The sequence below is a fragment of the Panthera uncia genome, chromosome X (assembly GCF_023721935.1).
Source record: "Panthera uncia isolate 11264 chromosome X, Puncia_PCG_1.0, whole genome shotgun sequence".
NCBI lineage: Eukaryota > Metazoa > Chordata > Mammalia > Carnivora > Felidae > Panthera > Panthera uncia.
The window spans coordinates 81092500-81113356 of record NC_064817.1 but is presented as its reverse complement, the minus strand read 5'-3'; positions in this window follow the sequence as shown (position 1 = coordinate 81113356).

Below are 20857 nucleotides of genomic sequence, written 5' to 3'. Positions count from 1 at the left end.
CCAAATACAGCAATGCCACAGAATTCTCTTCCAACACTAGCATCTTCATCCCAAACTATGAGTAGTCTCTGCCCCTTCTGGAAGAAAATTTGATGTCACCATAATTCCCCATATTTATGGGATAATTTGGATTAAAGTCTGTTCTAATAGGAACTAGATTGGGCCCAGAAACCTGAAGTCACTCTGAGCTCCCCACTAGGAAGCCAAGCTTATCTGCATCTTACAAGGTTAACATTGTAGCAGGCAGCAAAGTAGTGGAAGTTTAGAGGCTTATGGAACTTGGTTTGAATCCTTACTCTAACACTTACTAGGTGTGTGACTTTGGGCAAATAAATTAACTGCTCTAAGCTTAGTATTCTTATTTATAAATGTGGATAACTCCTCATAGGGTAGTTGTGAAGATTAAGTGATATGATTCATTTCAGTGCTCAACACAATGTCTGGTACACAGTAAGTGCTCAATAAAAGTAAACTACTACTATTTTGGTTAGTGCAATTATCTTTACCTTGGTCCTTTGGTCCTGGGTCACAATTCAGGCTCATTCATTCATAGAACACTTATAAATCACTTACATTTTGTTAGATGTTGGTGATACAGAAGAGGATAAGATATGATCCTGTACTTAGTTTACAGTTTGGTGAGGGAAACAACCATATACACAACTAACAATATTATTATTAGTTTCATAAAAAAAATATTTTACCAAGTAACCTGGAACACATTCTGTGGTAAAGGAAACATACAAAAGCTATGAGCACAGGACAAGGCATAAAGCTTTACTGGTCAAGGAGTCCAGGAGAGAAAGGGTGGAAGGTCAAAAATACCCAGCTGTTCACACAGATAAACTATACAAATCCCTGTCCTATGGATAATGGATTGATTGGTGTACCTACATGCTCAAAAGACAGTATTCCATACCTCGGTTTAAAGTAGTCTTAAGAAAGCAAGAATGAGCCACAGGAAAACTAACTGCTTAGGACATTTCCAGGATATGCTAGCTTCCTTGGAACTAGAAAAAAATTGGGTAAAATCTTTGGATGCAGGTGGGACCAGGGATGGCACAGGAGAACTATGATCACCTGGACATTACCCTCAAAGCTTCTAGAGTTAGAGAACACTTGCCCATATGTTTTCTATTCAATGCCTATAAATTTTATTGATCTTCTAAAATACTTCTCCATCATACCAAACTCAAACCTGTCAACCTTCCTTCATAATTTATAAGTTCAAGCAAACACTGAGCTCGTAATCCCTTGCTTCAATTCCAAGGCTTTTCTTTTTCTCTTTTATAGACAAACTCTCATTAAAGCTTTTGCTAATAAATCAGGAGTCTCACAAATCTCACAGAAGGGGTTCAGTGATACTAGAGAAGACCACACACACATGCATTTCCTTGGCCACTCCTCTGCCTGACCACAAAAGCAAGTATATAGCATATAAAGCATTAAGGCAACTTCAAATAGGAATTAAACACATTGAAATCTCCATATATTCTTCAGAAGAAATTAATGTAGGATAACTTTACCCTTTATTTACAAAATACTCTTGGATAAACCTTAATCATTCAGTTTGAAGCAATCAGGGTGAGCCTGGAGAAAACCAAATAGTGAAGGTTTTGCTTTTGTTTTGTTTTATTCTTGTTTTGTTTTATTCTTGTTTTGTTTTATTCTTGTTTTGTTTTATGTTTTTGTTATAAAAGCTATAAGTGCTTTCTTCCCTTTCTTCCTGACATGTCTTTGTGATTAAGGAAATGTGTATCCATTAGGAATTCTGAGTCTTTAATGCAGCAAGCAGATGTTTGTGTTCTTTAAAGGTAGTCAGTCAACATCATTTACTGCTCACCTTCTGTTTACAAAGGCACTTCTTGACATCATGAGGACATTTCAGTCTATATAATGTGACAAAATAAACATACATGATAGGACTTAAGACCAGTTACGGAAAATATGTCAGCAAAAGCAAATGTCTGTATGAACTGTGTCTAGAAGTACTGAGGGTACATAGGGCATTTGAACCAAGTTTTAAAGGACGAGTTGAATATGTTTTAATGTAGAGAACTAGAATAAAGCGGGGATAAATAGGAAGGAGGAGTACATGCGAATTTTGCAGACCAGCAGTTATATTTGTAGCCTAAATATTTTCCAAAACTTTTTGTTACGATTACCTTCTGAGGAAAGAACTTTCTGAAATTAGCCATAGACATTAGTCTATGTCTATGTCTATGTCATTAGTGTATGTCTATGTCTATTGTATGTCTATTGTATGCCACTGTAAGACTTCATATAGTTTACAAAGACTTAAAATTTGTATTATGCACGCAGAAGACATTACCAACTGGAACCATTTGTAGTTGTACAATTAACCCATATTAAGAAAAATTAACCCTCTGTATTTATCAAGATAATGTGGATTGTTTATGCTAGATAGATAGTAAATAGTAAATACTTATTTGGACAATTCTATAAGGACATTCATTTATCTAATGCACCTTCTTTTTTATGTTTTTATCTAAATTTCAGTTAGTTTGTATACACTGTAGTGTATATAGTTTCAGGTGTAGAATTTAGTAATTCAACACTTCCATACAACACCCAGTTCTCATCACAAGTACACTTCTTAATCCCCATCATCTATTTCACCCATATTCCCACCCACCTCCCTTCTGTTAACCATCAGTTTGTTCTCTATAGTTAAGTCTGTTTCTTGGTTTATCCCTCTCTCTCTTTACCCCCACATTGCTTACTTGTTTTCTTACTTAAATTCCACATATGAGTGAAAACATATGGTATTTTTCTTTCTCTGACTTCACTTAGCATAATATTCTCTAATCCATTTGCAAGATTTCATTCTTTTTTGTCTAATATTCCATTGTGTGTATGTGTATGTATGTGTGTGTGTGTATATATATATGTATATATATGCATATATATGCATATATATATATATATATATATATATGCATGCTTATGAACACTTAGGCTGTTCCATAACTTGGCTATTATAGATAAGGTTGCTACAAACATGGTGGTGCATGTATCCTTTAAAAGAGTATGGTACTGGCACAAAAATAGACACATAGATCAATAAAACAGAATAGAAAACCCAGAAATGAACCCACAACTATATGGTCAATTAATCTTCAATGACGCAGGAAAGACTATCCAATGGGAAAAAGTCTCTTCAATAAATGGTGTTGGGAAAACTGGACAGCAACACACAAAAGAATGAAACTGGACCACTTTCTTACACCATACACAAAAATAAATTCAATATGGATTAAAGACATAAATGTGGACCTGAAGCCATAAAAACCCTTGAGGAGAACACAGGCAGTAACCTCTTTCACATTGGCTGTAGCACATTCTTTCTAGATATGTCTCCTGTGGCAAGGGAACCAAAAGCAAAAATATACTATTGGGACTTCATCAAGATAAAAAGCTTCTTCACAGAAAAGGAAACAATCAACAAAACTAAAAAGCAACCTATAGGATGAGAAAAGATATTTGCAAATGGCATATCTGATAAAGTGCTAGTATCCAAAATGTATAAAGAACTGGAGCACCTGGGTGGCTCAGTAGGTTAAGTGTCCAGCTTTGGCTTAGGTCATGATCTCATTGTTCCTGAGTTTGAGCCCCGCATCAGGCTCTGTGTTGACATCTCAGAGCCTGGAGCTTGCTTCAGTTTGTGTGTGTGTCTCTCTCTCTTGCTTTCCCCTGCTCACGCTCTGTATCTCTCTATCAAAAATAAACAAACATTAATAAGATGAACACAAAAAAATGAACACGAGACATGAATAGACATTTCTCCAAAGAAGACGTACAGATGGCCAACAGACACATGAAAAGATGTTCAACATCACTGATGATCAAGGATATACAAATCAAAACTACAATTAGATATCACCTCACACCTGTAATAATGGCTAAAAACAACAACACAGGAAACAACAGGTGTTGGCAAGGATGTGGGGAAAGGGCAACACTCTTGCACTATTGGTGGTAATGCAATCTGGTGCAGCCACTATGGAAAACAGTATGGAGTTTCCTCAAAAAAGTTAAAAATAGAACTACCCTACAATCCAGCAATTGCAATACTAGTGCAAATTATACTCAAATAATACTCAAGTACTACTCAAATAATACAAAAATATTCAATGCACATTCTTGACTTCATAGGACTATTTTAAATTCATCATTGGAATGTATCACTAAATATTTTTAACATGCATAGTTACTTGATGGACTCTGAGAATTTTCCCAGAGACATCAGTGGATGCTACATACAGAGCTTTTGGAACATTCTTGATAGTGGTTCATGAGGAAAAAAGCATAGAAAACAGAATTACAACCTGTGTCACTAGAGAACTTTGCATGTGGAATACTCAAAAGTTTTATGAACTGTGGGGATGAAGTATCTAATTCTGGAATCAAACCACCTGAGCTAGAATTCTGGCTTTGCCATTTAGTAGCTACATGACATGGGTCACTTGACCCCTGTGTCTTGGTTTCCTCAACTGCAAAATGGAACTAATACAGTAATCCATCCCCCGTTATCCAAGGAGGATATGTTCTAGGACCCCCAATGAATGCCTGAAACCACAGGTAGTACCCGACCCTATATATGTTTTTTTCCTACACATACACACCTATCATAAAGTTTAATTTATAAATTAACAGGCACAGTAAGTGATTAATAATAACTAATAATAAAATAGAATAATTATAACCATATAATGTAGTAAAAGGCATATGGATGTTGTCTCTCTCTCTCTCTCTCTCTCAAAATATCTTGTTCTGTACTCACCCTTCTTGCGATGATGTGAGATGATAAAATGCCTACATGGTGAGGTAAAAAGGGGTAAATAACATTGTGACATACTGTTAGGCTATTTACTGACCTTCTGACGATACATTTGCTTCTGCACTGCAGTTTACTGTAGGTAAGTAAAACCACAGAAAGCAAAACTGCAGATAATGGGAAGACTACGGTACTGGTACCTACAATGCAGCATTGGTGTGAGGATTAAATAAATGTATGTAGAGCATTCAGCACCATGTCTGCCACACAATAAGGAGAACTTTGAGGTGAATACTACTGCTGTAGGGAGAGAAAAGATAAACACAATGAAATGAGAAGTTAAAAGCTCAACTTTCTTGAACCCCTAAGAAAGGCATTGTTTTTATACTCAGTTCCTTGATTACAGCCAAATCCATCAACAGGTCTATGTTCATCAACAAATTGTAACTGCCAGCTACTATCTACACTAGGGGAATCTTCATACTTCAAAGTATTTTTTTAAATAAATAATGAGAAGCATTGATGATATTTGGCTCATACACAGATAAGACCAGACTGACAAGCTTCAGTTATAACAGATAAAAAGAGCCACATAAAGGCCTGGGGCAGTATTAGGTGTCAAAGAGGAGCTGTGAATTTGATGACTATGGTGTTACAGTAAACCTGTCAACTGTCTATCCCCACTCTTTTGTTCAAGTGAAGACCCTAGAAAGCCACCTTTTACACCAAGTGACCCTATCCTACACAATCACTGATGTCACAAACAAGGGTAATTACTAATCCCACATCAGCCATTGCAAGTATGGTCAGGAACTAATGACAAACAACCTGGTTTGATTCTAATTATCCCTTTTGGAAATGTGAACAGGGTACTACAAAGATAATCTTGAGAGATGAAGTTGAAAAGATAATTTAAAAAATGCCATAAGGCAAAACAAAAGTCATGAGGAAATTATGGTCAAGAGAAAACTGTGATGACCAAAAAATATATGAGTAAGCAGAAAATGGGTTGGAGAGAAAAATACACACACACACACACACACACACACACACACACACACACAGAGTAAAATAATAGAAAACCAATTTACAGGAGGAGAGAATGAAACCGGATCCTCTGAAATTACCTACTCCGATGTACAGGTCTCTGAATCTTCCCTGGATTCTGAATTCTCTTCCAGTTCTAATTTCTTTTTTTTTTTATTTTTTAATGTTTATTTATTTTTGAGAGAGAGAGAGAGAGAGAGACAGAGAGAGAGAAAACATGACTGGGGGAGGGGCACAGAGAGAGAGGGAGACACAGAATCTGAAACAGGCTCCAGGCTCTGAGCTGTCAGCACAGAGCCCAATGAGGGGCTCAAACTCGGGAATGATGAGATCATGACCTAGGCCAAGGTTGGATGCTTAACCAACTGAGCCACCCAGGCACCCCTCCAGTTCTAATTTCTAAGTAGCCCAACACTACTATTGCTTTTTCTTCCTCTAGCAGCTCAGCACCATTGCTGATGTCAGAAAACAGTTCTTAAAAACTCTGTGGCCTTAAGGAATTAAATTCACCTCACTGTACCTTAGGTTATATATATATTTTTTTAATTTATTTAACGTTTATTTATTTTTGAAAGACAAAGAGTGACAGAGCACAAGCGGGAGAGGGGTAGAGAGAGAGGGAGAAACAGAATCTGAAGTAGGCTCCAGGCTCTGAGCTGTCAGCACAGAGCCTGACGTGGGGCTCAAACTCACAGCCTGCAAAGTCATGACCTGAGCCAAAGTCGGGCACATAACCACTGAGCCACCAGGAGCCCCAAGTACCTTAGGTTATCTAATTGAAAAATGAGGATAATATTTGTACCAATTATCCTTTTGCCTTGAGTATTGTCTAAGCACAAAGCCTCCCAAAAGGAGAATATATTTCCCAGTCACACTTACCACCAGCTGTGGCTATATGACTAAGTTCTCATTAATGGCTTGTGAGCAAAAGTGATGTATACAACTGTCTCATCACTTTCCTGAAATAAAATTTGTCACACCAAACTCACTCTTTTCCTTCTACATTTTATGTAGTGTGCCATATTGCACATAGTTTAGACTTTGTGGTCCACAAGGTCTCTGTCAAAACTACTTAATTCTGGGGTGCTTACATGGTTCAGTTGGTTAAGCATGGACTCTTGATTTAGATTCAGGTCATGATCTCACAGTTTGTGAGTTCAAGCCATGCATTGGGCTCCACACCGACAGTGTGGAGCCTGCTTGAGATTCTCTCTCTCCCTCTCTCTCTGCCCCTCCCCAGCTTGGTCTCGGTCGGTCTCTCTCTCTCTCTCTCTCTCTCTCAAAATAAATAAATACATAAAAATAAAACTACTCAAGTTTGCTGTTGTAGTGCCCAAGCAGCCATAAATGATATGTAATGGAATGGTGGTAGCTACATTCAAATAAAACTTTATTTATAAAAGAAGGCAACAAGCTAGATTTGGCCTGCCAGACATAATTTATCAATCCCTGGTCTAGAAGATGCTGAAACAACAAAGGAAGGTACCTGGATCCTTGAACTACCTAATGAAGCACAACTGCACAACCTGCCTAAACCAGCTATACTGAAATGAGAGATAAAAGAAGGGAGGGGGCACCTGGGTGGCTCAATCGGTTAAGCAACCAACCTTGGCTTGGGTCATGATCTCACAGTCTGTGAGTTCAAGCCCCGGGTTGGGCTCTGTGCTGACAGCTCAGAGCCTGGAGCCTGCTTCAGATTCTTTGTCTCCCTTTCCTTCTGCCCCTCCCCTGCTTGTGCTCAGTTTCTCTTGCTCTCAAAAATAAATAAAACATAAAAAATAATTTAAAAAAAGAAGGGAAGAGGAAGGAAGATAAAGAGAGGGGGAAAGAGGGAGGAAAAAGGAAAAGAGGGAGAGAAATAGAGAAACTGAGAGATTTCCATCTCACTTAAGCCGTTCTAGTTTGGGGTCTCTTATAGTGGCATATCCCTTACCTTAACTAATATATGTCTCTTCCTGAGACCTGGTTTTCAAGCAGTTTTTGGGTCACAACGGACACAGATATTTGTTATAAATAATCCATTACTCAAGGTACCTTGAATGAGCCATCCACAACCCAAAGCACCTAATCATTTATTTTAGTTCTATGAAAAATGCTGTTGGTATTTTGATAGTGATTGTATTGAATCTGTAGATTGCTTTGGGTAGTATGGGCATTTTAACAATATTAATTATTCCAAAACACAAGCATGGAATATCTTTCTATTTGTTGTATTATGTTGTCTTTAATTTCTTTCATCAGTGTTTTCAGAATACAGGTCTTTAACCCCCTTGGTTAACTTTATTCCTAGGTATTTTACTTTTTGTTGTTGTTGTTGGTACAACAGTTAAATGGGATTGTTTTCTTAATTTCTTTTTCTGCTACTTCACTGTTCATGTATACAAATGCCACAGATTTCTATATATTAATTTTGTATCCTGAAACTTTACTGAATTTATCAATTCTAATAGTTTTTAGTGAAGTCTTTAGGTTTTTCTATATACACTATCATGTCATCTGAAAATAGCGACAGTTTTATTACTTCCTCACTAATTTGAGTGCCTTTTATATTGTCTTCTTGTCTGATTGCTGCAGCTAGGACTTCCAGTAAACAATTCCAGTGGAATAAAATTGGATATCCTAGTCTTGATCTTACAGAAAAGCTTCTCATTTTTCCCCATTGAGAACGATGTTAGCTGTGGATTTTTCATAAATGACTTTTATTATGTTGAGGTAAGTTCCCTCGAACGTGCTTTATTGAGAATTTATAACATAAATGGATATTGTATTTTGTAAATAATACTAAAATTGGTATGAAACCATAAAAGACTCTGAATGACTACCTCAGTCTTGAGAAACAAGAACAAAGCTGGAGATATCACAATCTCAGATTCAAGATATACTACAAAGCCATTGTAATCAAAACAGTATGGAACTGGCACAAAAATAGACACAAAGAAATCATCAACAAAATGAAAATGCAACCTACTGAATGGGAGAAGATATTTGCAAATGGTATATCAGGTAAGGGATTAATATTCAAAATATATAACGAACTTACACAACTCAACACCCCAAAAACAGTCTGGTTCAAAAATGGGCAGAGAACCTGAATGGACATTTTTCCAAAGGAGATATACAGATGAAAAGACAGATTACAGACACATGAAAAGATGCTCAACATCACAATCATTAGGGAAATGCAAATCAAAACCACAAAGAGATATCACATTAACACCTGTCAGAATGGCTAGAAATAGCAAGTGAAAATAAGAAATAGCAAGTGTTGGCAAGAATGTGGAAAAAAAGGAATCCTTGTGCACTAATCATGGGAATGTAAATTGGTGCAGCCACTGTGGAAAACAGCATAGAGTTTCCTCAAAAAATTAAAAATAGAAATTTCATATGATTTAGCAATGCTACTATTTACCCAAAGAAAATGAAAACACAAATTTCAAAAGATATATGCACCCCTGTGTTTCTTGCAGCATTATTTATAATAGCCAAGATATGGAAGCAACCCGTGTCCATTGATAGATAAATGGATACACACACACACACACACACACACACACACACACAGGACTCTTTTCAGCCATAAAAAGAATGAGGTCTTGCCATTTATAACAATACGGATGGATTAGAGGGTATTATGTTAAGTGAAAGAAGTCAGACAGAAAAAGACAAATACCATACGATTTCACTTATACATGGAATCTAAAAAACAAATGAACAAAAAAAATAAACAAACAAAATTACTATCACATACAGAGAATTAAGGGTTGCCAGAGGAGAGGTATGTGGTAGGATAGGTGAGATAGATAAAGGGGATTAAGAGGTAAAAACTTACAGTTATAAAAATAAATAAATCACAAAGATGAAAAGTACAGCATAGTGAATATAGCCAATAATATTGTAATAACATTGGTTGGTGACAGATGGTGACTACACTTATCATGGTAAGCACTGAATAATGTATAGAATTGTTGAACCAACATGTTGTATACCTGAAACTATTATAACAATATATATTCATTATACTTTATTTTTTTAAAAAAAGAACCTAATTAGAACAGGTGTCTGAGAGAACAGGCCTACCAGGAATCTTGGACAAATATCACAAAAGCTGGCACTAAATTTGCACTTGCTCAAATATTCTTTTTCTGAAAACTTTTTTGACCCTCCTATTATGATTGAGATGAAGGAAGAAAGAGAAGACTTAACAACCATAGTAGGTTTTTTTTTGGTCAATCTAGTTAATCTTATGATATTTTACCATGGACATGAGACAGGGGAGCCTTGTGGCAAATTTTAACTTTAAAAATGAGGCCAATAATACTGCAACAGAGCCATTAAGCAACTGCAACTCATATCTTTGCACAGAAGAACATTTCTGTGGTAAGTAGCTTCTAAAATAGACCCAAGTGATCCTTGCCTCCTGATATTCATATCCTTATATAATATTATCCTCTCCTCTTTGGGTGTGGGCTGTTTCTTTTGAGCATAGCTAGACCTTGTGAGTTGTTTCTAAGGAGCAGTATATGGTAAAAGTGATGAGACGTGATTTCTGAGATCAGTTGACAAAAGACTATGATTCTGTCTTACTGTAACTCTCTTTCTCCCTTGATTGCTCAGTTTGATGAAGTCAACTGCCATATTGTAAGCTCCCCTATGGAAAGGCCTATGTGGCAAGTAATAGAGGGTGACCTCAGGCCAACAACCAGCAAGGAACTGATGCCCACAGTCAAAAACCTATTAGGAACTGAATTCTGCCAACCATCATGTGAGTGAACTTAGAAGTGGATCACTCCCCAGTTAAGTGTTGAGATGACTGGAGTCCTGGCCAACACCTGGACTGCAGCCAATGAGAAACCCTGTAGCAGAGTACCTGGCTAAATCATAACTCAGTGCCTATTCTGCAGAAACTGTGGAATAAGTGTGCATTGTTTAAAAAATTTTTTGGAGTAATGTCTTATGTACCAATAGATAGTTTATACAATTTCTGTTTATGAATTTCAGGTAGTTTGGGTCAGATGCACCTTTTATGCCCTTCCATAACATCTAGAATTCAATCGTCCTAGCTGATAATGACACTCTACTGGGAACTGCCTGGTTAACCTGGCTGCATCTCACACTAATCTATAAGCTCCAAAATGAAAAGAACTGTATCTGTCTTTCCCACTGTTGCATCTCTGACCATAACAAAGTGACTACAATATTGACTTGAATTAATGGATGAGTGGTTAGGTGAGTGGGTGGATGGATGAACAAATGAAACCACAAAGGCAACTGGCACCATGTGGTTTGTGAAATGTTGCTTAGGGAGCCTTGTACAAAAATAACAAAACCATCTTTTTATTTCACTGTTTCCTTCCTCAAATTCCAATAAATCTCAGCTCAGTGAACCACTTTAAGTCACAAGTTCAGTTCAATGGACCATGAAGAATAAAACCTATGAAAGAGCAGAACTGAAGGAGGCCTAAAATAAAAAGTAGTATGTTCTCCAGAAAGCACCTCTCTTGTCTTTTAAAGGGTGGCATATACTAAAACCTTATTTATCTCTAACTCAAACATTCTAATCACTTTATAGAGCTGTTTAGGCAAATGATCCTAGCTCATGCTGGAACACCTCATTTATATTGTGTATCTTCCTAGCATATTGCATTATTAACAGTACTGAAAACTGAATTCTGCCTTAAATGTGTTAGGAGAGCTCATTATTTAAAGGAAACACATGATGTGTCCTCTAATACAATGAATAATTTAGTTACATGGCTCATAAATTTAGATTTCTACACATGTAACTGTTTCTTTCTTATAAATTCAGATTTTCATATATCAAGTTTAGTTAAAGCAGTGAAATATGTGATTCTTCTAGGACAGAGAGACTGAAAAGTCAAGTAGATGGTATGTCAAACCCATCTTATAAGTCACCTATAAGTCCACCACTTGCTGGAATCACTGCAAGTCAGACCCATTCAGAACCAGCTCTGCCCATGGCAAATAAATAAAAGGAGCTCTAGGAGGTCTAGCTACTGGTCCATCCCTGACTACATACTTCAGTTCCTCCTCTGTGAAGAAGTTACTACATAGAACTTCAGGTCCTGTACAGTCCCATTTCCTTCCCTCTGAATTCCAGTGCTGGTTAACTATTTAAAGCCCTGTGTTTCCTGCTATTTGAAACCTCTAAATTTCCAACCCTTTCTTAGATGGATAATAGGCATGCAGTTTCTACCTTTAGTTGATGATACTTGCACCTATCTGTACCATGAACTGTAGCAGTGAAGTACGACTCACTGTTTCTCAAACTTTAATGTTCATAAAAATGCAGATTCAGAGATAACAGATCTTAGAAGTGTCCTGAAAGCCTGCATTTCTAATAAGCTCCCTATTGATGTCAGTGTTGCTGATATTTGAGTACCAAAGTTGTAGTAACAAAACAATATCTTACTGATAGAACATCTAGGTTCTTCAATAATTTAGTTACACCAGCTATTTAACCTTGGACAACTTACTACACTAAGTCTCTCTCTGTTTTAAAAATGGAAATGATAATTCCTTTGCTGTCATCACAATTAACTACTTGGGTTTGGAATCCAACTCTCCTATGAAATAGCTCTGTAACTCTGGATAGGTTAAACTTCCTGCTCTTCAGTGGACAAAAGCAGTACATACTTCATAGGGCTTTTGTGAAGTTTCAATGAATTAATACAGATAAAGTACTCAGAAGAGTGCCTGAAACACAGCAATCCCTAATTATTATTATCTGCCCTTCAGATAGTTCAGTTTGATATTATTCCGTTATTCGGAAAAGGGATTTTCATTGGACCTGATATATCTACCTAGTCTACCTAGCTGCTATCCACACCATGAGTCTGATGCTAGGCCACATGTTAGATTCATCACAAATCCCCTGATCCCAAAGTCTAACACTTTTTCATCTCAAAGTCATCCCTTACTCATTTTACTTTCATTTCATATAGACCATTAGCCACACATGAGCAAATATATGTTATGATAAAGGATTCTAGTTCTTCAGCTGACAGCATTCATAGAAATGCTGAGGAAACACACACACACACACACACACACACACACACACACACACTGCAAGAGAATCCAGACTTTAGAAAGAAATCATATTTTCTGCTTTTCATCTTGTTCATCTAACTCAACAGAAGATTTTCTCCACCTGGGGTTCAAGATTATCTTCCCTCAGAACCTCCAGAAGTCAAGAAGACCTCATGCCTTTTTGCCAATTAGCACCAAAGGAGAGTGGATGGTCATATAAGCTAGGTCATGCCATGGCCTGCAAGCAAAAGAATAATCTCACTGCAGACCTTGCAGCCCAAATATTACCACCTAACATACTTCCTGGGGGCAGAGGCAGCATATAATGGCAGAAGTAGCAGATCAAAAATCCATTCAATGGATTGCTGGGTAACATTGAAAACTCAGCTAAAGCTAGATATTATCTGTTTATAATGGCACCAACTCATATTTTTGAGGGATCAGGGTTGCAGAGAGCTGCTCATTAAAGCAATTTACTGATGACGCTTTCAACCTTTTCAATATGGTCATTCTCTGTCAGAATCATTTCAGTTTAACTTGTCTAGCCCCTGCTGATAAGGACAATTAGTTTAGGGAAAGGGATTGTGTAAGTAGGGTCTATTCTAAATTTTAGCTAATTTCTCAAGCTCTGTTCTTCCATTTCTCCTTTTCTCTCAGCTGGCTGACCTTACCTCCAACTTAAGTTACAAAATGGAAACCACTTTGACTTCCAGTCACCAAAACTAACTTAAACTGTGTCTTCCCTCAACCTTTCCTCCCTCCCTACTGTTAAAACAAAAATGATGTCTCCACTCTTTTTAGCATTTCCTTCTGAGCTCTGGACCCCAATCCCTTCTGCCTTCTCAGGATTCTTACTTCATTCATTATCCCCTTCATTCCTGGATATTCAAAATCTCCCTTCCATTTTCAAAAAGTTCTCCAGGGTATGAGCAGAAATTAAACATGGCTGACTAGAAAGAAACTGGACTGAGTGTCCAGCAGGCCATGAAAATTTCAGAAGGTATCTTAGGTCTATAAAGGTAAGCAGAGATATCAAACAGAATAGATTGTACAGAACAGTCCAGAATAGCAAAATACTTAAGTTCCAGGCCAGAGCATTTGATTAGTCTTGGTAGCACTAGCAAACAGGACTAGTAAATGGTCAGGCTATTTGTCCTGTGCCCCTTTTCTACTACCTGCGGGGGTGGGGGTGGTGGTGGCTCTAAGTGCAAAGGTGTTAACCACAATCTGAAGAGATCAAAGACCTAAAATTGAATTCTGCCTCTGAATAAGAGTGAGGAGAGGCAGGAATTTCCACCAATTTCTTACTGAAAAATTCTGAGAATCAAAAGAAAGGCTTGCAAGAATTCTGGTCCTGACAAGTGTGTGTGCAGATATGTCTTTGGTATGCATTACTCTGCGTTGCTTGGTTACATATGGTTTATAAAATCAGAGACAATAGTGTCGTCTTTTCCACAGAGATGCATACGAGGTTTCTCCCAAATGCAAATATGTTTAATATCCCCAACAGGGTGAGAACAGTTGGGGATATAAAAATGAAAGACAATTTTAGTTTTGGCAAGATTGGCTAGACAGTTCTTTCAGAGTCATTATGAGCTATTACTGCCTACATTACAGAAACAATCCACAGAAGCCAAACTTAGGCTACTTAATTAGAACATATGGAAGCTGCTCTAATATTGAAGGAGCTGTATTGTCAAGGCAGAGCTAAATCAGGAAAAAAAAGGTTCCCATATTACAACCCTAAAAACTAGACCATTGAACATTCTATGGCTTAGTTAACCTTTTTGAAAACAGAAAATTTCCCCAGTAAAAGGATGACCTGGATTCATTTCCACCACAAGGTGCTTCTGATAACAAAAGGAATCCTCTGAATATAGGAAATTTAAATATATGATTAAAGAACAGCTCACACATCTGTGTGTTTTATTCCAGCCAAGATACCACCATGTGTCAGTCCCTTTCTGTAAATGCTCCTCGATAAAGGTGACCCAGCATGCAGCAAACTCCAAACTAATATCCAGTACTTGACAAGTAACTTTAGAATGAGGGTTATTTCAGCCCCTCTCAGCGTAAATGCAAACCTACTGGACCCTCAAGTGAGGCCTTAAAAAATAAACCTGGTGTATATAGAAGAAAGAGAGGTTCTAAGTAGGAGTAACAGAAAGAGGAAACACACAGACAGAACAATGAGATATTGAAAAGCATCTAGCCAACCTTGCCATTTTTTCCAGTGGTCCAGTTGTTTCCTATCACATATACAATGGCAGGAACACACCCAGCTCATCAATGGATGACGATAATATAGATATAGAAAATCTTCATGCTTACATGAAATTTTCAAAAAGTTTTAGGATATACAGATACACAAGAATCCTTTGTATTCTTCAAAGGTCTCAAAAGAGTCTGACAAAGCCTGCCTCTACTGTAGCAATATTCCCACAGAATTTTGTTCTAAACTCTGTTATAGCTATAACTGAATTTTATTATAATTTTTTGAATCTCTCTATAGAAAAAAAAAATAGTGCATATCTCCAGATAGAGTCTACATCTTATTTATCACCACCTTTTTAGTGCCTAGACTATTTCTGCCTATTGAATTAGTGAACAAATTAATGCCATTTGCCCATATTATAAAGGGAAATAGAGGAACCACTCATTTAAGAGATTTTCCTAAGGCAGAGAATAATATTAATAGATCTTCAGGATAGTAATGTTCTAACCAGTAATGCACAAGAAAAGAAACAAAATTCCACTGCAAACTTGTGGAATGTGGCCGTGGCCCAGCTGTTTTGCCCAGCTAACTAGGCACGGTTTCTTCTTCTGTAAAATAGGGTCATCTGGTACTTGAGAAAGCCTAGATGTTCAGTTCCTTGTTCTGTCTTGATGAATAGTTCTGGCTCCTCAATGTACCGTTACCATTCAGACACAGGTGACTCATACAGACCACCACTAGAAAACAAAAAGATAAAGGTCAAGACCCAGTCTTGTCTTATCTATTTTGGAACAGAATTCAGGGTCTCAGAACACAGCAGTGATATCCTTGTTTCAATTCTTACTGGCAAACCTAATTCCTTTCTAGAGACTCAATACAAATGTTTACAATTCATTTTGGTTTTGAGAGAAAATACTTATGTGCTCCTCTGTCTATAAAGCTAAAACAAAGTGCATGAACTAATTTATTGTATGAAGATCCCTGTTGTCTTATTAAGGTCAAAATTTAATGGAGAGAAATGTTACTAAAATTTGTAAATATACCCAGAGAATATATTCATTTGTCTTGTCTGTAATCTAATAATAATCCAACAAAATTTCAACAAATAGATTAAGGTCCCTGTAATTTAACCAAAATGGCCATATGTCTGAGGTATTAATAAGCCTAATTTTTGCCACTGAGATGACATTGAGCATCCAATATGGTAGAGCTTTAAAAAAAAATCCCAAAGCCTAATCAGGTTGGTTCTTTCATACTGATTAGTTTATGGAGGACAATAGAAGAAGAAAAACTAACAGGGAGGGAATTAGGGGAAGATGGATTGATGAAGAAGCTAGGCTCTGAGGTGGCAAAAGGCAGCATCTGCCCTAAGAAATGTGATGTCCATGGAGACCATTGTAGAGCTCTGTTAAAACGGCTGATTTCATTCTTCAACCTTATTAATTAAGAGCTAGTGAATATCTTAGAACACTATAATTGCAGATCTTACAATCCACCAATCTTGGTAGGGGAAATATGCAAAAGAGACAACTACCATTCTTGCACTTTGCTTTCCAGACTTTTAAATCCCTCTACCTCTGGACCTTAACCTTACAAATGACCCAGGGCCATTGTATTGTCACAGCACCACTCTCCTGAGCAAAAGGCATAGAAAGCAGCCTGTCGGATGTCTTTCTGTCAGTGCTTGGATTCACTCCAAGACACGTTTCCTAATTCTATTTATCAGGGACAGAGGGCTATGACCAAATGTACTTCACCAAAAAAGAAGTAAAGGTCTCCTCCCGAGGGAGCTTCTTATCTAAATAAAACTAAAGGGAGCCTTAGGAATTGATAAACAGTTCATCTGGCTGCTTTCACTGAAGATGCCAGAACCAGGGATTTCTGAGAAAGGAGATGGACAAGAAAATGAAATCTTAAAGAACGGGCAAGGAGCGGAAAAGACATGAGAGTATGATGTCATTAAAAGTTATTGTAGGCTTCAAGCTGGTTAAGACAGATTGGCTGAGTGAAATAAAGGAGATACAAGATTTAAAAATTACCTATTCACTACCATTTGGGGCTTTTACAGCAGCTTGACAGGTATGGGATAAGAATAGAGCTGCCATACACATTGTCCTGTTTGAAGTATAGTCATGCCATTTCTGATGTCCCTACTGGCTTGCTGTCAGAGAAACTCAAGCATATTTATGAAACATTTCAGTATGAATATCTCCAGCAAGGCCCTTGGAGATACTGGAATAATTTATTAACAGGTCACACATGAGAAAGCATTTGACAAGAAAAAAAGAAGAAGAAATAGTCAAATATAATTCTAAATAAACATCATTGCATTAAGCTTGGAATCTATTTCTCCCTCAAGGCAATTATCTTTGGATAAATGATTTACTGAATAAAGGTGTTATTAGAAGTCATATCTTGCTATAGACTTTTTTCATGAAAGCAAATTATTGTGACTGTTGATCATAATCTACTATTTACATTAAAAATTGAAAACTGTAGATATTATCAGGCAAATTCATTCTCATAAATAATGTACCAAATAATATACAGATAGCATAGAGAATAAGAGCCAAATCATGGGCAGTTGGGATAGGTTTGTCTTATTAATGTAGTTCTTTTAACATATATTTTAAATACTTTTGAGCCCATTACCATCTGTGTGTATTCTACTTACTAATGAGCTGCAGCCTCCACGAAGGTCAGTCACTTAGCATTGATTAGTTAGATGGAGACTGCTTAATTTCCAAGCCATTAATGAGGCACATTCTCTCATTAGGTTGAATCTTCCTCTTGTTAGTGTGAGTAATCTATTAATAAGCCTTTAGCATATCATGATGAAGCCTGCTTGCCAATGAAACCACAACATGGGACAGAAACTCAATATGAGCTATATTGGCAGTGCTATGGTACTTGGATGTAACTTATAGTATGTAACAGACACTAATAACCTCCTGGGGAGTTCCCTTTGTCTGCATTTTTCAACCCATGTTTTTTTCTTTTCTTTTCTTTTTTTTTTCTTTTGGGGGGGGGGAAGTGTACTCTTCTAGGAGTGGTTCTTCTCAAAGAACTAACACTGGGCATCTTGCCCCATCCAATTATCAGGAAGTGACCTTGGGGGCTGTACACTGTACTGTCCTCCTGGTAACTCTACCTGTTCTCAGGCTCTCAAAGAGGCCTAGATGACTCAGAGAATTAGGCAAGTACCTCATTTGGTTTAAGAGCTCCATTAATGCACTCCAAGTCATGATTTACTTTGTTACAGTGCACAGTTGTTTTGTTCCACAGATCACAACTGAACTTGTAATCTGGCTTGGTAGCAATGAAAATGTGTTCCATGTGTCACAAGGAGGATCATATGAAAGAATGTATATGACACCACCACAGTCTTACATAAAAACCTGCCAACACATATTTACTGTGTGTGCTGTTGTTTTTAGATTTACAGGCTCAACATCCATAAAGGTATTTCTTCTTTAATGGGCCCTCGGGCCTAGTCTGAAGGTCAGATGCTACAAGGCTCACATGGGGCTTGGATTTCATGGCCTAAGGAAGACTTCCAAAAGGTATGCCAGGTATGCCTAATTGGGAAACAAATGTAGTGAATTATTTTGCTTTGTTACTTACTTACTTACTTATTTATTTACTTACTTTTTCTTTGTTTACTTTGAACTAGAACTATAAAAATGTTTAAAGCTAAGAATTTTAAAAATTATTTTAATTATAAAAAGTTAAATATTAAAGATTACATAAGATGTTAAAAAAGCAAATAACACATTAAATAATTTAGAATATTAATTTAAATATATAAAAGCCAGATATTGCCATAACTAACCCTCAGTTGTTACCAATCAATGCTGTAATTCTAGCTTTCCCTTAAAAACTGATCTGGTTTGAATAAGAGGGAAAAATTTCGAGTAGGAAGAGATATCAAAAATATTATTCAGTGGCACCCCAACTATAAAATAGCAAGCAATAATCATACTCATTTTTTCACTCATTCAGCAAATGTTTACTAATCCCTATCATGAGCTAGGCACTGCTTTAAGCACTGGGGGTGCAGCACTAGTGGACAAATATGGTCTTTGCTCTCACAGGCCCAGGATAGTAGGAAGATAGTCATTAGACAAATAAACATTTTGATAAATGGTCTAAAGGAAGAGAATAGGGTATTGCATCTCTCTCTTGAAGTTCATATACAGGTTAATATATCAAAGCCTCTGAGAAGTTCTACTGTACAGAAACCCCTTCAAATTTAACCTGGAAAAACTACATGCCCCTACTTTTGGGAGTGGCTAGTTACATTCTCTCTGAGAAAGCAGCACTTAAGAGATAAAGGGTGAGTAGGAGTATCAAGACAGGTGAAAGGACATTCCAGACAGTAGAAATAGAATATGCCCTGAGAAGGAATTAGCCTGGAATACCAGAAGAATCTACAGTGTGGCTGGATCAGAGAGAGTTTGGGGAAAGGAAGTGTTAAGCAATGAAGCTGCAGGGATTAGCAAGGTTTAGGTCATACAGAGATTTGTCAGCCACACTAAGGTGTTAGAGTTGTGTTCTGAGCATAATGGAAGTTTTAACAGGTTTTCAATAAAATACTAGTGCAATGCAGTTTTGTTTTTGTGTGTTTGTTTAGGACCACTGGCTGCAACATGGACAGTGGTTTAAAGCAAAATGAGAAGGGATAATGTATAACTTCATGGTGACAAACTTAGTTTTTATCATTTGGAAAGAAATTAAATATAGTCTTCGGAAATATGTCAGTCTAATGGGATCTGGGTCTTTCTATGGATCTAATAACATCAGTATTGACTTTTCTTGGTAAGTGTTTATTACAGAATTCATCAGTACTGCTATACAAATTTCACAATTATTTTTGAAGCTGGTAATGACTACTTTGTATGATGAGAATACTATAAGTGGTTGTAGTATAATGATGTTTTATTATTTTTTTGTTTTTTTATTTTATTATTTTTAATATGAAAATTATTGTCAAATTGGTTTCCATACAACACCCAGTGCTCATCCCAACAGGTGCCCTTCTCAATGCCCATCACCCACTTTCCCCTCCCTCCCATCCCCCATCAACCCTCAGTTTATTCTCAGTTTTTAAGAGTCTCTTATGGTTTGCCTCCTTCCCTCTCTGTAACTTTTTTTCCCCTTCCCCTCCCCCATGGTCTTCTGTTAAATTTCTCAGGATCCACATAAGAGTGAAAACATATGGTATCTGTCTTTCTCTCTATGACTTATTTCACTTAGCATAACACTCTCCAGTTCCATCCACGTTGTTACAAAAGGCCATATTTCATTCTTTCTCATTGCCAAGTAGTATTTCATTGTATATATAAACCACATCTTCTTTATCCATTCATCAGTTGATGGACATTTAGGCTCTTTCCATAATTTGGGTATTGCTGAAAGTGCTGCAATAAACATTGGGGTACAAGTGCCCCTATGCATCAGCACTCCTGTATCCCTTGGGTAAAGAATCCTTTATCCAGCAAGTCTGTCATTCAGAATAGAAGGAGAGATAAAGGTTTCCCCAAACAAACAAAAACTTAAGGAATTCATCACCACTAAACCAGCCCTACAAGAGATCCTAAGGGGGATTCTGTGAGTGAAATGTTGCAAGGACCACAAAGTACCAGAGACATCGCTACAAGCATGAAACCTACAGACAACACAGTGACTCTAAACCCATATCTTTCCATAATAACACTGAATGTAAATGGACTAAATGCTCCAACCAA